Here is a 17,962-nt window from a genome sequence, read left to right on the forward strand (position 1 = left end):
TGCTGCTAGAAGGCGATTGCGCCATAGAAGGCCATTGGGCGTTGGGGGCTGGGGCAGCAAGTTGTTCGTACGGATACCTTTGGCGTTGAGGATAAAAACGGGATATATGGCCGAGGACGCCGCAGACGTAGCATGTCGGAAGCGGACGGCTTCTGCGGTAGTCTTCAGAGCTGTCAGACACGTCTGCACGCCTAGGACGAATGACTGGGTCGTAACGCGGAGCATTGCCAGTGGTGGGGCGTCCAGAGGAACGTGCGTAACGAGGGTGAGGTTCAAATCGGGTATCCGAAGAGTAGTGGCCTCTCGATGCCGGTGCGTGTCGGTACTCTGACACATTCGCGACGCTGACCGACGGTTGTCATCCATTCAAAGGTGGTGAAGTCGCCGGGGCTTGCGAAAAGGAGGCATCAGAGACATCAGGCAGGCGACGTGTCGTCTCGGTGTGCCTGTCTAGCTCTTCGCGGACGATCTGTCGTATGGTCGACGCCAAGTCAAATGAAGAGCTCATATCGATGCTGGCCACAGTGGTAACATTGGCCAATCGGCCAAACTTTGGCGTTATTCGGCGCATCTTCAGCGCCTCGAACGTACGGCAGTTCTTCATGACATCAGACACTGAAGCGAGACTGTCCTTGCCGATCAGAAAATTGTAGACATCCTCTGCTATGCCCTTGAGCAGGTGCCCGACCTTGTCTTCCTCGGACATTCTTGCGTTGGCTTGCTTGCAGAATTTCAAGATCTCTTCGATGTAGGCAGTGCAAGTCTCCTCTGGCAGCTGTGCTCTCTGTGCCAGGGTATGCTCTGCGCGTTTCTTTTTTGCGTCAGAGTCGCCAAAGCATCCCTTTAAGTCATGAACGAAACGTTCCCATGTTGTTAATAATTCTTCGTGGTTCTCAAACCACATCAGGGCAGTGTCAGTGAGAGCGAAGATAACGTTGGTTAGTTGGTCGGTGGTGTTCCAGCCGTTGGACTTGCTTACCCGTTGGTAATGTCTGAGCCATTCTTCTACATCTTCACCTGCTCTCCCGGCGAAAACCCGAGGTTCTCGGTAGTAGCGCCACGTACCAGCAGGCATTGATCCCGGAGCGGCAGGTATCGGTCCCCGAGCGTCTCCTTCGTTAGTCATGTTAACAGGCGCAGGGGGTAGTCCGGCGAGGCGACGACTCCGGCGAAGAATAAATGGCTCCGGGTCCGTCGTTACTTGAAGTACCCCGCACCTTCCACCAAAAAACTGTTACGACGCACGACAAACGGTGTTTATTGAACAGGCCTCAGGGCGAGCCTCCGACGAGCAAGAAGAGTTCTCTTCTTCGTCTTCTCCGCTAACACTCCTCCTCTTCTACTAATGCGGCTACATTGACTGTAATAATATGCCCTAGAAAAGGGAGTACTGGTGTTACATTGTGGTAATCGTAGTGCACTAGCAAAGAGTTGAATCAAGGATCATGGAGTTCTTAATTGCGTTACAGTGAACGTCTCTTTGATGACAATGGGAGCATAAACTTCCACTCTGCCGTCAAATAATTGGTCAATCGAAAATAATCAAAACAAATGAGCAATATTATGTGCAGTGAAACACTACAGTGCAGTGATTGAGATTAAAGGGGTCCTGAACCACTGCTCGGGCATGGTGACCAAACACAGTCCGTGAATGGCATACGCTGCTGTGAACTTATCAGTCAGGTTTTGCACTCGTGATCAGCGCGTCGAGCTCGCAAGCGGAGCGAAAAATCGCGTTTGTCTCAAAAGCTCTCTTTTTAACAGAAGCCTGCTCCTCACTCTTTTCTGGACGCTTTATTTCATAATTTCGTAAATCCCCATATACAGCTGCTATTGGCTAATAGCTGACATCAGTCAAGAAGGTTTTTTGCTTAAGTGCGCTTCTTCCTACTGGTAATGTGTATATTTTTGGCGAAGCTTAATAAACAGGCTGAAGTAAGCGAAAATCTACATTGAAACTTCGATAATAATTACCTATTTCAGGAAGAAGCTGAGTAGGGTCTGCTGAGGCTCGGCCGCGGCCGTCCGCTTAAGAAGTCATCATTGACTACCCTGTTTATCAGTGTGATAGCCCTTGGGTATGGCTAATTTCAGGTAGTTTTGAACACTGCACAAGCCTCAAACCGCACGAAACTTCATGGCAAACCACACGCACACTAGTCAGCTCGCTCTCACTCCTAGTCGCTCTTTTTTAGACGCCTTGGCAGGCTTGGTTTCGTATTGAGCTATATAGCGCTTCAAAATGCGCAAGTTGGATGTGGCTACTATCCGTCAAAGCGCTGGAGTTTGGATGGATAGATGGATGGATGGATGGATGGATGGATGGATGGATGGATGGACGGACGGACGGACGGACGGACGGACGCAATCTTCCCCCTGAGAGAATGGAATTCCTTTGAGTTCGACATTGCTAAGTCTCGAGTACTGTTCTAGCTCGGACATACGGGCAGTCAGTGATTCGTTTTGTGTTATCAGTGCCTTGTTAGCGGCAACAAGAGCAGCGTTAGCGTTCTCTGTTCGTAGTTGCTCAACGTGTGCGTTGAGCCCGTTGACGCCTGACACAAGGCTTTCAACGTCAGCCTGCAGTTTCCGTACATCAGGTACAGAAGTTTACAATTTGAGTTTGCACTTGTCAATAAGTTTCGCAGCTATTTCTTCTAGTATACTTTCAGAGCTAGCTTCGAGCTGCTCAATGCGCTTCGCTAACTCGGCATTCATGAGCACGATGGCAGTTAAGGCACAATAATAAGTTAAACGGTACAGTGCCCAGTTGCACATATAAGAAACAAAACCACTCGCAGCAGCAGCCATGTCGCGACCAGCGCGCGGTTACTTAATTGCGAATTCAACGGACGTAGGCAACTCGGAGATCATAGGATTTCTGTTTCGTGAGGAACCTTTGTAGAATGGGTGAAAAAGTAGTTGCGGCTGAAATGAGCAGAAGATCAAACAGAGTCTGGTGAGGTTGTCAAGAATTCTTCTTATGACCGATGCGGTGAAAAAAAAAGAGGTGATTTTTTTTATTTTGAGACATGATCCATTTTACTTCTACATTCCACAAAACATACTTTTGAGATGAATTATTTTTCCGCCAAGTGGCGCATCTTCTGAAAAGTTTTCACATCAATTATTTTTGGTGGCTGTCTTGCAGCTGGATGAATAAACTTCGTATGATGGTTTTCCAGCAGATAATTCTTGGAATTTTGCCATACACTGTGGTGCTTCATTGTCAACTTTACTGTCCCATTGGTGCACTTCGTATTGATCATGGCCTGGAACATACAAAAAGAAAACGGGATACATTATACACAAACAAAAAAGCTATCCCACTATTTCTTATTATACTTGCATCCTAAGGCTATTGAATGGATGTGTTATCATCGCCCACAGTTTGGTCGAGCACATCAGCTTTATTTTTGTTTCTTGCTAACTCTCTATATAGCGTCGTAGTGGAGGTCCACAAAGCGGCTTGGAACGTGCTAGAAAAGTATGACTGGAGAGAAGGTCGTTTCAATTTGTTCCATGCAGTGAACATTGAAGCACTGCGAACAACAAAATTGCCAAATACATAAGGAGGTAGCGCTGTGCATGAAATAAACATAAGTAAACCGAGTCTTTGATCTGCTGCTAATATGTTTTGCGTACGCGAACCAAAGCGAAGGCGACATCGGAAAATATTTTTGCTTATGCAACATCTTCACTCCAGGACGCAAAAGAACGCGCTTCCTACTGTCTAACACTGGTAAAAAAATAAGTCGCGTGACCTGCAACATTGCAAATCGTTGCCGATGATCAGAAAGCACCTATTTCGCATAACCACATTCGTCTAACCTTTATTGCTATTTTCTAGACGATCTAACAGAACAGCCTCTGCAATATTAACTTTTCATTTGAGACACAAACACGAGTCCTACTTGTCACAAGTATCAAAAGTAACAGAAGTGTCAGAGATGACATCATTGCGCATGCTGCTCAATGAGACAACGTCAAATGTTCCGAAGCACCCAATGTATGTATTTATCTGTTTCTAACATGCGGAGAGCATTTGGTACCGGTGCAGGGGCAACTAAAAAAACATCGCAGTTTCGCCTGAAAGCCGAAGCATCAATTGCCATAGCAGATTTACTAGTACAGAGTATACGGAGTGAGGATAGTAGTTTTATGGACTGCATAAACTTGGACACATTCGCTTACTAACAGAATTAACAAGCATGGTGTCAGCGCGCTCAAGCAAACATGAATAGATCACACTCGATGACCGCAGACAAGCACTATCAAAACACTGGCGTGAGCGCGCGCGGCAGGAGTAGTGACCGCTGTGTATTGCTTCAACGGTGACTGAGCGCCGAAAGCACAGCGCATACAAAGGTCAGAGCCATGAGGTGGTATCGCTTTCAAGATACGGTGCACGCGACAGCCTTCGGCCGCGCGAAATACAAGTACGCAGTTCCTGGCAGAGTATAGAAGTCGCGCACCCTCCCTCCCTCCCGCGCTGCCTTCCCTCTTTCCTCCTTTCGCGTGGGAGATTGTGTCACCAGTTTCCCTTGCGCCCGGTCGCAAGATACGCATTTAGTGCCGTAGCTAAACGTCGCCTCCCCTTCCTCCCTTTCTCCCTCCCATCCCTCACTGCCTTTCGCACGACCGGAGACGTCGTGTTTGCTCTCCGTCGGGCGTTCTCTCTCTGTGAAAGCGCGCGTCCCTCGCGCGCTTTCACTCGCACACAGCATACGCCGCATGGCGACGAGTTTATCGCCGTTGGACTTTATACGAAACCTCACGGCGACGACGACGGCAGGAATCCGCCTGGAATGTCCATACTGTTACGGGGAATAATGTTTAAAATATATTTACAGGGATATTTACAAGGCGGCCACTGGCATACAAAACATACAAGATGGTAACACCAAACCGCGCGACATCAGGGAGCGTCGTCGTCTTCCGTACTGTCCTCAGCTTCGTCTCGAGCAGCGCTTGGTAACATGACCCCCGGCGGCAAAGACACCGTCCAGGTGCTGGCTAGATCGTCCGAGTTGTATCGCTTGAGGCGGGTGACGTGTACAACATTGGTGGAAGGTCGAGACGTGGTGGAATCGAGGGGCTTGATTTCATATGTGACGTCGGTCACTCGGCGCAAGACCCGGCAGGGGGCAAAATAAGGCGAAATCAGCTTTTCGCAAAGGCCAACTCGTCGTGACGGTGTCCAAAGAAGGACCCTATCACCAGGGTTGAAGTGGGCATCACGGTGGCTGGCATCATAGAAGAGTTGTTGCTAGTCCTGCGAAGCGGTAAGGCGCAGGCGTGCAATCTGGCTTGCCTCTACAGCTCTGAAGATGGCGTCACGGGCGTATTCTAACGACGAGTCGAGAACGGCGGGAGGAGGGTGTCAAATGGCAGCGTGGAATTTCTTCCGTACAAGAGGTAAAACGGAGAAAAGCCAGCAGAGTCATGTCGGGAGGAATTATAAGCTAATTTTACGAAGGGCAGAGCAGCGTCCCAGTCCTGATGGTCGGCGGAAACATACATAGCAAGCATGTCTTTGATAGTTCGATTAAGAGGCTCTGTGAGGCCGGTAGTCTGAGAGTGGTATGCCGTTGTCAGCTTGTGCTTTGTAGCGCAGGAGTGCAAAAGGCCCTGGACAACCTTCGAAATAAAATTTCGTGAACGAAATTTTAAACGAAAAGGCCCCGGTCTCTGAGGAGCTGTCGAGGAGCGCCGTGATGAAGTATAACGTCTTCGAGCAAGAAGTCGGCGACGTTGGTTGCACAGCTGGTTGGAAGCGCCCGAGTGATCGTGTACCGGGTCGTGTAGTCGGTAGCGACTGCTATCCACTTATTTCCGCAGGTAGATAGCGGGAAGAGGCCAAGAAGGTCAAAACCAGCCCTAAAGAATGGCTCCGATGGCACTTCAAGGGGTTGAAGGCGGCCAGCTGGGAGTACTGCTGGTTTCTTGTGGCGCTGGCACTTTTCCCAGGAAGCGACGTAACGGCAGAGGGAACGGTAAATACCGGGCCAAAAGAAACGATGCCGAACACGGACATACGTCCTAGAGACTCCGAGGTGACCAGCGGTAGGCACATCATGTAGCTGTGTGAGGACAGTCTGACGCATATGTGTAGGAATACCCAAGAGCAGTTCAGGACCGTGAGGGCGCATGTTGTCGTGAGGGCGCATGTCGTTAGGGCGCCATCCTGCAGCACAAACATACGCAGAGAAGGGGAAGGTGTCTCAGAAGTCAGCCGAAGAATGACGTCTCGCAAGTAGGGGTCACGGCGTTGCTCATCTCCGATGTTTTGAAACGCAGTAAGCGACAGCACGCAGGTATACTCGCAGCTGTAGGGAAGCTCCAGTGGGTCTACTGGATGGCGCGACAAGCAATCGCCAGCTTCATGCAATCGGCCGCTCTTATGCACACCGATGTATGAGTACTCTTGGAGTCGTAGCGCCCACCGACCGAGACGTCCAGTAGGATCCTTTAGGGATGAAAGCCAGCATAAAGCATGATAGTCGGTAATAACTGAACGGCCGGCCGTACAAGTAGGGGTGAACTTTACCCACTCCCCAAACGAGGGCAAGACACTCGCGTTCAGTAGTGGAGTAATTACGCTCCGCTTGGGACAGAAGACGGCTAGCGTACGCAATAACACGCTAGCAACCTTGCTCGCGCTGAGCCAAAACAGCGCCCATTCTATAACCACTGGCATCGGTTCGAACTTCTGCTGGAGCAGTCATGTCAAAATTAGCTAGAAGTGGGGGTGAAGTGAACCGCATGGTAAGCTCAGCGAACGCAGTAACTTGCTCCGGACCCCAGACAAAAGCTGCGTCTTTCTTGAGAAGTTCTGTGAGAGGGCACGCAACGTTATCGAAATTGCGTACGAACCGGTGGAAGTATCAGCAGAGGCCCACAAAGCTTCGAACGTCGTTGACACATGTCGGTACGGGAAAATTCTTGACAGCGCGAACTTTCTCAGGATCGGGGCGGAGACCGGAAGAATCGACAAGGTGTCCGAGCACAGTAAGTTGCCGGTGGCCGACGTGGCATTTTTGATGAATTGAGCTGAAACCCAGCCTTGCGGAAAACAAAGAATTGTCGAAAGAAGCTCGAGGTGCGTGGAAAAAGTTGGTGAAAAGACAATAACATCATCGAGGTAGCACAGGCAGATTGACCACTTGAAACCGTGAAGGAGAGCGTCCACCATACGTTCAAATGTAGCCGGGGCATTACATAACCCGAACGGCATCACTTTAAACTGATAGAGGCCATCAGGTGTAATAAATGCGGTCTTTTCACGGTCCATGTCATCAACTGCAATCTGCCAGTACCCGGAGCGAAGGTTTATCGAAGAAAAATATTTTGCACCATGTAAACAATCGAGGGCATCATCTATCCGTGGCAGGGAGTACACGTCCTTTTTTTGTTACTTTGTTGAGATGGCCATAGTCGACACAGAAGCGCCAGCTGTCATCCTTCTTTCTAACGAGAACGACCGGGGAAGCCCAAGGGCTACAAGAAGGCTCAGTGATATCTCGGGCAAGTATCTTGTCGACTTCCTTCTGTATGACTTGGCCCTCAGTTTGGGAGTCGCGCGGTTGTGCCAGGATGACGGTGGGCGTGGTTCGCGACGCGCCCGAAGCATTCTCGCCTTGAGCTGGCATTGCCAATGCAGCCATGGAGCGCCCGCTCCGTAAATCCGTCGTGCTTCTTGGAGTACCCCGCACCTCCGCCAAAATCTTACGGGGAAAGAGGTTTAAAATATATTTACAGGGATATTTACAAGGCGGCCACTGGCATACAAAACATACAAGATGGTAACACCAAACCGCGCGACATCAGGGAGCGTCGTCGTCTTCCGTACTGTCCTCAGCTTCGTCTCGAGCAGCGCTTGGTAACAATATAATTGCTATCGCAATAATATTAAAGACGCAATACAATGCAAAACAGGAATAATGAAACTCGATAGTAGTGAGTCTACCATGCTATGTTAGAAAAATATTAGTTAAATTGCTTTATTTGATTGTATTGTAGAGTGGTGTCACCTTCCGGTCATGGTGCGGCGGAACATGATTCGGATTCCTTAAGGCGCAGGAACGTGCGTAATTTTACAGGCAATTAAATTCTTGCCGAACGCACTGGTGAAGTCGAACGCATATCTTAAACAAAGCAACTTGACATCATTGGTTGACATTATTGGGCTTCGCTGCATCCATATGGAAAATGAAACGAATTTTTATGGGAAGAATATCTTGTTTCTCTCATGGTGGCAGCACAGTTCACTACTAGAATAGTCAAATCAGTGGTGTAGCGTGTTTTTAGGCTCGTAGTCTTATTCTGCTTGAGTGCAAATTTATCCTACCTTAGTTCAGTCCGCACAGCAGTTCGTGACGCAGTCAGGAACTGAGAGTGATATTAAACGAGTAACTGTTCGAGAACGTTGTGGTGTGAAATTGCGGTGAAGGTGCGGTAACAGTTCAGTGCGAAGCATTTAAGCGGTGTTAGATGCTAACGCCAGTACTTGTTCTGGTTGCGCTCAAGGGATATTGTGCGCATAAGGACTCCCGAATAGCGTTTGCTGTACACTGAATGCCCTTTGATGCATCACTGGCAACAAATGTCCAGTAATGCTGTAGTCGCTCATATAGTTAACATTGGTCTTGCCTGCTTTGGCGTTACTCAGCTTTTCTTGCTCTTTTTTTTGAAGCAAATGTCGCACGGGCTAGCGCAGTCTACTCGGCAGACGTCAGCCAAAACGAAAGAGGGTATAATACCAGATCAAGCATCGGTCGTAATTTCTCGCTGTTGAATCAAGACTACCCCAGCCAAGCAAAAAGCAAACAATCCCTCCACACAATCTCTCCGCATTTCATTTGGCTATAAGTTGTCTCTTTATAATTTGATTGTCACGAAAACGCAAGAATAACCTGTCACGGGAGAAGGGCCGCAATAATTGTGGACAGCTCGGTGACAGCGCGAGGGCAGCAGATTTATTCTTACGTAACTGTACCTCATGTATATAGCCGCTGTGAATCACCTTCCGACATTATCCCTTGTCAAAGTAACTGAATTTATCCGGGTAAAAGCAGAAGAATATGGATAGGGTAAATTGTGACTCATTTTAAAGTACAGTATGCATGTTTTGATGGTCGAAATATATATATATATATATATATATATATATATATATATATATATATATATATATATATCGTGTCAGCATCCGTACTGATTCTATCCTCGATGATTTCAACCTAGTTTCAAAGAAAGATAAATTAGGATATTGAGGTGAAAAATTTTAATGCATGGTGTGTACGAGCTAAATGTGTCTTAAAACTCGGCTGGGGTAACCATAACAAGGAGTTGTCATAATATTGTTACACTTGCCCAATGAGACACCTCGTGAAAGATTAAATTTATTAAGTATTTTTATACTAGCATTTGAGGCATTGGTGTTAATTAAATGGCTGAATTTTGCGCACACGAAATGAAATATATGGAGAAAATACTGGCATAGATTACTTGGAATAAGCACAAAAAACGGCACATTATCTAGAGACAGATTTTTCTAGAAAATGACGCGATGCACCAACTATAGAACTATGTTTGCGACTTTTAAGCAATCGCTCTGGACAGACAAATAACGAAATCGATCTGCAACATTCTGCGTATATAGGTGAACGCCAAAACAGGTGAACGCGCGTAATATTAACACGCCCATTACATGCCAAACGATCTACTTAGGAGCGGAAACGTACTAGCACACTATCGTATTATATTGCCTCGTGCACCGCATCAAAGTCAAATAAGAAATGATCAATGCTTAATACTAGAGAAAAAGGGCTCACACAGCGAGAACGAAGCTGGGTATGTATTTAACGATATCATAATTGACCAAATTAGCACCGCCAGAGGGCTCCCAAACAACTAGTCAAATAATGTGATGTTTTAGTGACAGTGAAGAACAAGACTGTGGCCCACTTGCAAGTCACGAAACGTAGCTCTTTATTGGGCGAACATGTGTCCCGTAGAACAAGTAACGCTTAAAGCACAACGATAGCGGCGAGCAGTGTCGTCCTATCACCGCTCGTCAAAGGCCGATCTGCAGGTGACAGGGGTCTGCTATTTAAACATAACTCATTGTTATAACATAGCTGGTGCTCACATGCGTTCCAGTATGTACAACCCTATTTGTGTCACGCATGCCGTCTGATTAGACAAGTTTCCCTCTCTGTAGAAGAGGTAACCGCAAGTTACCGCGAGCTACGCCAGCGCCGATTGCTCCCCTAGCACTTGATGCACAATATTTGTTGTGGCGTTCAGCATCACAACAGCCTCGAAAATACGAAACAGTGAGCCCAGTCCACGAAACAGCATATTTCAGGAAAAATAGCAGATAAGACAAGCGCCGAGCTGTATGCAGAGTCAAAGCGTGCATTTTTCTGTTCGCATGCCTTTATTTGATCTGTGTCGTGTAGTAAATTGAATGGCCCTTAGGTAATGAGCAATAAAATTTGTAAGGTTCATACATTCGGGCGCGTTCACTCAATGCTGACCCGTTTCAGGTAGAAGCGCGCTGCAGGACCAGGTAATGGGAAGCATTGTCGTGGGTAAGTTCACAATGCTGACTTTTCTAAACGCTGCAATTGTGATTTTATGTTTTTGCAGCAATGAAAAGGGCAAATCTCATGGGTGCTTTATCCGGGAATTTTACCCACCGAATGCGAACCTTTGAGGCAGCCGCGTATCAGAACGACAGCTGTAGTAGTTTGCACAATTGACAATTACACCCGGTTTATCATTAAACCCTTAATATACTCTGTCTCATAAGCATTTGCAATTTTCGCACTAACAATTGCACGTAGCCGTCGCTAAAACAATGACAATTTATTATTATTTCAAATATGCAGCTCACCTAATGAGGGATGCTTAGTGTTTTCGAACTATGCAGGATCGGAAGTACAAGCTAACGTTTCACTTTTTTTTTACGCGTAATGACGTTACAATTACGCAACAAGAATTTCTTTGATGCCGTTTTCTTCTTAAAGTGACAGCGCGAGGTGAGATATTGTGGCTACTGTGTACTAAGCCATTGAATTGGTTGAATAACACATCGTACCCATTTTTATGAGGTAGAAGAGCAGAAAAATGCGATCATTTGCATGCAGATACGCCTATCAAAATATGAATGACGCTGAGCACCCCAGGAATATTTTAGCATGCTTCATATGGTAAAGAAATAAACCGTGCATGCATTTGTTTCATGCATTTCGAAGCACAGTGGCTTCTGTTGCTGTGAATTTTCATCGGAAAGAAACCAGCAGTATACTCGTTTTCTTTTTTCGTACAAATCTATGCACAGTGACTTCCTTGCATGGAATTGAGCCTGTACTTCAAGCTTGACGTTGCAGAAGATCTTGTCGCTGATGTGGGAAACATGACGTGTGTAATTGCGTTTTATGTTCGAATTTTATTTATTGCCCTAAATGAGACGCACGTCATACACTCGCCTTTCTTGATGCTCCTACCGCGAAAAAGGCATTCTGCGCCGGAAACGTTTCCTGAAAATGGCACTGTAGTCTACACGTTGCCGTTTCACAGCCAGTCAACGTGCTGCTGTTCAACATATCGCGTGAACGCCATAAACAATAGTAGAGGGAGCACCTGCAGCACGAGGGCCACGAGCAGCGAGTGAGAGAGAAAGCACGCAGCCGCAGTCTTAACAAACAACCGACAGAGCACCATGTGCGGCCGCAGAGGAAATGTTCTCCAATAAGAAGGCGTTTTCTGCAAGGCGTAGTAGCGCCGCATGATTGAGGTTGCCTTGCCTATAGAATCGGCGACAACATTCCATAAATTCCCATACATTCCAATAAAGTACCAACAGTGCGCCGCACGTTGATTCTGTAAGCCGGTGAAGATTGATCACTACAAAAAATAAACAAGTGCCATTACAGACGTACGTGCTGGCGGGCTTCGAAACCTGCACAGGGGCAAAGTACCTGACGTCATTGACTAATATTAGCACAATACTAGCGTACAGCTGTTCTAACGACGCCGCAGCGCTGTCCGCAGTTGTATGACGTTAAAGGCTCGTGGCACTAAAAAGTAGCAAATAACTCTGTGGCTAATGTGGCGCAAATGCGACAAGTTTGGAAATTATGCAGTCTGTGGTATTTGGAACACATGCGCCGCATCGTGCAATAAAGGGTTAACAGTGATTGTTAGTGCTGCAAAGGTAAACGACAACAAAGCTTTGATTAACGGAGTGATGGAGTTCGTTTTCAGTTTATTTCTTGGCATACTACCACGAGAGCAAATTACAACTGTTGATTTCTTATCGACTTCCTTTTGTAAAACGTGCGCTAAAGTGTGGTCATTATGTGCATAGCCAACCATGTATTCCGAACCCTGAGAGACACAAAGACTGCTTTCACGTACCAGTCCTTTATTTTCTACCCCTCAACATGGTTTAAGCTCCTGCTTTTTAGAGCTCTTGAAAATGAGTGCGATGTGTGTGCACTCATTGCTATTTAATAGACTATTTTGAGGAACGCGCATGATACTCCCTCGTACCAACGACGTTAAGATATTTTGATAGCTCTTGTACGATTGCTTATAGCTTCTTTAGGAAGGTTTTCAGCACAGTCTATCAAAGAGGTGCTGCTAGTCTGAATAAGATACCAAAGAAGCACGTGTCACAAGCTATAATAAAATAAAGTTAACTAAATATAGCTGAAGCCAGATTCTGCAGATATCTTACTGAAGATGTCTTAATATCTGTTGTTTTTTTCTGCTTTAATTTGTGCCGCCAGATTTGTCTTGGCTATTAGGGCTAGCGAAGTCGCCATTTCTGATTACCTTTATCTTAACGCAATAAAACCATGTACATTATTTTGAATAATAAAAATTCTTATTCTTCTGGCCCGCTCAGCAGAAGCACAGTTTGCTGTCCATGATCAATTTGTTTTAAACCGCGTCTGCATGGTTTTATACTTTCTTGTCATAGCTTCTCCGATTTTCTAAGCAGTATTTTTAAGATCGTTTAGGCTTCTTGGTTTCGTAGTCCTTCCTTCTTGAACGCATGTCCTGTTGTCGAAGCGTTGACTTGGGCGACATTCCCTGTTCATCACTTTTATCCAAAATCATTTATGGCGACTGGTTTTCTGGGATTTTGCACATCCTTGCCTGCAGAAAAACACTGATGTATGACTTGACTTTCTTCTTCTGCCAAATGACATATGTGTAGTACCCGAGCAGTATTTTCGAGTATTAATCAACAATAACAATCTGTACAGAAGTGTGAACTTAACATATTGTCGACTGACTTCGAGATTTCCAGTTTTTTTTTAAAACCGAAGGAGTTGTGTCACTGCTGCACGGTAAACCTTTCAGTTTACCGTACAGAAGAACTGCAAAGTTTCGTGTAGAGAGACAGAAACAGAGTAAAGGCAGGGAGGTTAACCATATGAGTTTGGAGAGTTCTACCCTCCAATGCATGCATGGGGAGGGCGAAGAATAGGGGTATGAAAGAGAGCGAGCACAGAGAGAGAAATAAGAACGGGAAGGGAATTTTCATAAGAGGCGTTAACATGGTACGGTACATCCCAAGAAGCACAGTGCGCTTGCACGGCCCTATGATGCGATGATAAATCTCCCCGGTGCTGTATAACAGTTTGTTGCGACGCAGGATGGTTGTTGAACTAGTGGAGCACCACGGAGAGGGATTGTATGCTTATGCTGTGCTGCAGTAGCACACATCATAACACGTTGTTTGCATTTTAAATGGCTGTGAGGGAGAATGTTATCGCGCCGGAGGAATATATGTAGTGAGGAAATGTTACATGCCGCTGAAGCTTGAGTTCTTGTTATTTAATTATTTCTGCTGTTCTTTGCATACCGAGGCGTATTGACGTTATCTTTTTCAGTGTCTTCTGCAATTGCCCTCTAAAGTAGTTGACGCATGAAGGATTATGCAGAAACTCGAGACTCAGCTAAGTAGCGTGCAATGAACGATAGAAGATACTATGTTAGGCGTGATATTAAGGTACACGACCGTAATAGACAGCAAACCGGATAGCCGTGTACTGATTAAAATAAAAACGGGAACGAAAAGTCAAGCAGTCCATGCATGGTAATGAGCCAATAAGACGGGGATTATATATCGGTTGTAGAATAGGTGGAAAGGGAATGGAAGCACCGTCGACGAACGGCGAAACAACTAGGCAGTGCGAAAAAGTTCGCAAATTTGCAGGCATATAATGAAATGAGCAGGCGCAAGTTGGAATCAGCTAGATCAAGACAGGGGTAATTGGAGATCGCAGCGAGAGGCCTTCGTCCTGCAGTGGACATAAATATAGGATGATGATGATGATGATGAAAGAAATGAGCTGTTTCAATGCTTGATGCATTTCCAACATCGCAAGGAGAGGCCTTGCTCATGCCGTGAACTTCAATTCTCGTGACCTAATTATGATGACTAATTAGTGTTGAGTCCTGAAAATCAAGTAAATCTTCTAGAAGTACACATTTGCAGGTGTTCTATAGGCAGGTGGCATGGATACGTACCAGAACCGATACGTGCCAGCCAGGATGCGAAAAATGAATGCTTTTTACAGCGTAAGCTATTACGGGCTCATACCAATAGCCGTTTCGGTTCGCGATGGTGTCCGCCGAGACGGCGGCCATTATCGTAACCGCTATTGCCGAAAATGCGAAAAAAGTACCTGGTTCCCGCTACGATCTAACCCGCGCCCGCTGCGTGAGAGTCGGGTACTCTACCACTGAGCCACACGAGCGCTTGCTATCAGGCAGCGGAAAAATGCCCTATAAATTCGCCCTAGGGAGGCGCGCAGGCGCAGACGACCAGAGCCTCCTCCAGTATGGTGGCGTCATCTAGGTAAGGCGCCTGCAAACGCAGCGTGCGCAGGCGCAGACGACGAGATGCGATTGAGACGAGGCGCGCAATCAACGCGATCCCGAGCTGCCCGAGCCTCCGCCAGTATGGTGGCGCCATCTAGTTAAGGTGCCTGCAAACGCAGCGTGCCCGACACGTAAGTTGCAGTTGTAAGGCTTGATCGGGCTCAGCAGACTGATGTGTAGAGAGCATTACAAGCAGCAGCTCACCGTCGACGCCAGGCGGACAGTTCAGATCATTCTCATCAGAACGAGGCGAAGAGACTGTCGCGAAGACCCTGTTGTGCGTGGTGCCCAAATTGGAGCTACTCTCGAGCCGCTCCACCAGCTTAAGCTGTGACTGTGCTGCGTGTGCCACGCAGGCCTGTGACTTTTTTTACATGCTCCCTTTATCTCTTGATAAAATAATTTTTGAGGGGACACGCCTCTTAATTATTGAGCATCATGCGAAAATATATTCATCGCAACACTTGCTTACAGCTTGGCATTGTGTGACTTAAGCAGTGCTCGAAAGTGGCCAACCATCGTACCAGAGTGCAAAAATTATCGTTTACCGAACACGTGTTTAATGCAGAATTTCGCTTCCTTCGCAATGTAATGTGCTCAGGGAAGGCCTGTGCCTGCAGAAAGTTTGCAAGTATTATTGTCGCAGCAAAATTACCAAGAACATATTTATGCACTATCACTCAAATAATACTCCGGAAGTTGTGGTTTGGGCTACTTGCCACTGAACCATCCGGCATGGTGGGTTGGGTCAAACAAACGACAGATTAAAAGTTCTAAGCAAAATGTGGATGTTCGCACAATATACGAAGCTCTGCAGATGAGGAAAATTTGCGCAACAAGAAAACAACGCACACAGGAAGGGAAGACAAAGACTTGACTATACGAAGCTTACCTGATAAGTGTACTTTGAGGATACCACACTCTTCTTCTCTATTCAAGTACTGTAGGTGGTATTTTAAGCCATGTCGCTCTAGAAAAGAAAATATGATAGAAGTTACGCTAGAAAAAAGTTATCAGAGTAAAGGAAATCAACCTCCGGTGTCCGTAAATATAAACTTATGCAGGCGCATGTGTGCTCTGTTGGAGCAGCTCTACTCCCTCATTTACTTTAGAGGCGTCCTGAACCGTTTGAGAAAAAGGTGACCTCGTGCTCCGCTTTCGAGGTGCAAGCGGAGAGCGAAGTCACTTTTTTTCAAACGCTGTCTTTTAAAGTAAGCGAAAATCTGCTCTCGAATTTCGATAATAATTACGTACTTCCAGAAGAAGCTGAGTATCGTCTGCTCACGCTCGGTCGCAGCCGTCCGCATAGGAAAAAAATCACAGCATATGCACGGGGTGAATGATGATGAGTGGGGCGAAGCTCCGGGGGATCATTCGGGTACAGTGTACTCTTCTAGTACACTGTAATTCGGGTAAACCACAGCTACGGACGAGAGAGAAAGAGAGCGCGCGTCGGGAACAAACGCCCTTGTGCAATGCAGCGCCCCTAGCTACGGACAAGAAAGAAAGAGAACGCGCGTCGGGAACGAACGCCCTTGTGCACCGCAGCGCACCTAGCTACGAACGAGAGAGAAAAAAGTTGCAGTGGCTTAGCTCGGTTATGCCAGGATATACGTAGCGTTAGCAAAGGTTCAGCTGATTATTCTTAGCTTTCCTGGTTGTCTAAGGATTAGCTTGATTGTCATGCTTACTGCTGCTCCAATGACACACACGCGGTATAGGTATTATGTGGCACATGTATTCATTCCTCCTACGCTCAACCGCTAATTGCCAGGCAACTACTTCGGGATCCGATGAGTCAAGCTTCTCCGTTCTTCTGCGCTGTTGAGCAGCATTTGCGCTCTCCTTCTCCATGGCTATACCACACTGGCAAACGCCAGTCAGAAGCGCAGCGGCTCCAGCGCAGTGTCAGACGGCGACTGTACAGCGAGCGCGCGCCGGCGCCAGTGCGTCTACCATGGCTACGACGTCACTCCTCCGGAATGCGCAGACCGGCGGCGGTGAGTCGCGCGCGGCGGCGGCGGAGTGCGCGAGAGGTGCCGGCTCCGGTGGCTCCGGTCCGCAAGCCATGTGACATCACTGATCCTTGCGCATGCGCAGCACGGCTCTTGATGTGCCGCGCGAAACGGGCTTGGCTAGGCCAGTGTAGCTAACGCTACAAAACGACCCGCCGTGGTTGCTCAGTGGCTATGGTGTTGGGCTGTTGAGCACGAGGTCGCGGGATCGAATCCCGGCCACGGCGGCCGCATTTCGATGGGGGCGAAATGCGAAAACACCCGTGTACTTAGATTTAGGTGCACGTTAAAGAACCCCAGGTGGTCCAAATTTCCGGAGTCCCCCACTACTGCGTGCTTCATAATCAGAACTGGTTTTGGCACGTAAAACCGCATAATTATTATATTAGAGAAAGAAACGCCGGAAGCGTTCTCCGGAAGCGGAACCGGAAGTGGAAGCGGAAGTCGGCTTCCGGTTTTACTATACATATATATGTATATATGCGTATACATATACGGACACACAACGCCATCTATTGAGCAATTAATAAACCAGAGGTGGCTACATACTACTACTACAGAGGAGGGAACGACCCACACCCTAAGGAGCTTCGCCCCTAAAAATGTCGCAGTTTCACCCGAAAGGCGAAGTATCAATTGCGATAGCAACTTAGTAGAGAGCTATACGGAGTAAGGATAGTAGTTTTATCAGCTGTATAAACTTGGACATGCAGCAGCACCAGCAACGCGCAGAACTGTTGTCGACGCCGTCGCCGTTTTGCCCGCGTTCGCACCGAACGCGCGCGGCGTTGGTGACTCTTGCGAGGGCCTCTGGGGGCGGCTGGGAGATTATCGACGAGATCGGAACGGGAAACTCGTCAAGCAGCTTTGGAAGTCTTTACCACCTTCTCGCCTCGCAACCTTTTTATATAAATACGCATTTGGTGCCGCAGCTAAACGTTCTCCTCCTCTTCGTGATGGAGAGTCTGTGCTTACGGGGGTATGAGCCATTGCTTGAGGGGATATGAGCCATTTATTGCCTTACGTAAGGGACATAT

General features: G+C 47.2%; 1 long non-coding RNA gene across 1 annotated transcript; it reads right to left on the minus strand.

Moving 5' to 3' along the window:
- Positions 1-3,014: 3,014 nt before the first annotated feature.
- On the minus strand, positions 3,015-15,834 carry LOC119450600 (uncharacterized). The gene is made up of 2 exons (XR_007466485.1): positions 15,803-15,834; positions 3,015-3,272 (listed from the first exon to the last, which is right to left on the minus strand). It is a non-coding gene; the product is annotated as an uncharacterized LOC119450600 (long non-coding RNA).
- Positions 15,835-17,962: the final 2,128 nt, after the last annotated feature.

This window comes from Dermacentor silvarum, chromosome 4 (assembly GCF_013339745.2).
Source record: "Dermacentor silvarum isolate Dsil-2018 chromosome 4, BIME_Dsil_1.4, whole genome shotgun sequence".
NCBI classification, from domain to species: Eukaryota; Metazoa; Arthropoda; class Arachnida; order Ixodida; family Ixodidae; genus Dermacentor; species Dermacentor silvarum.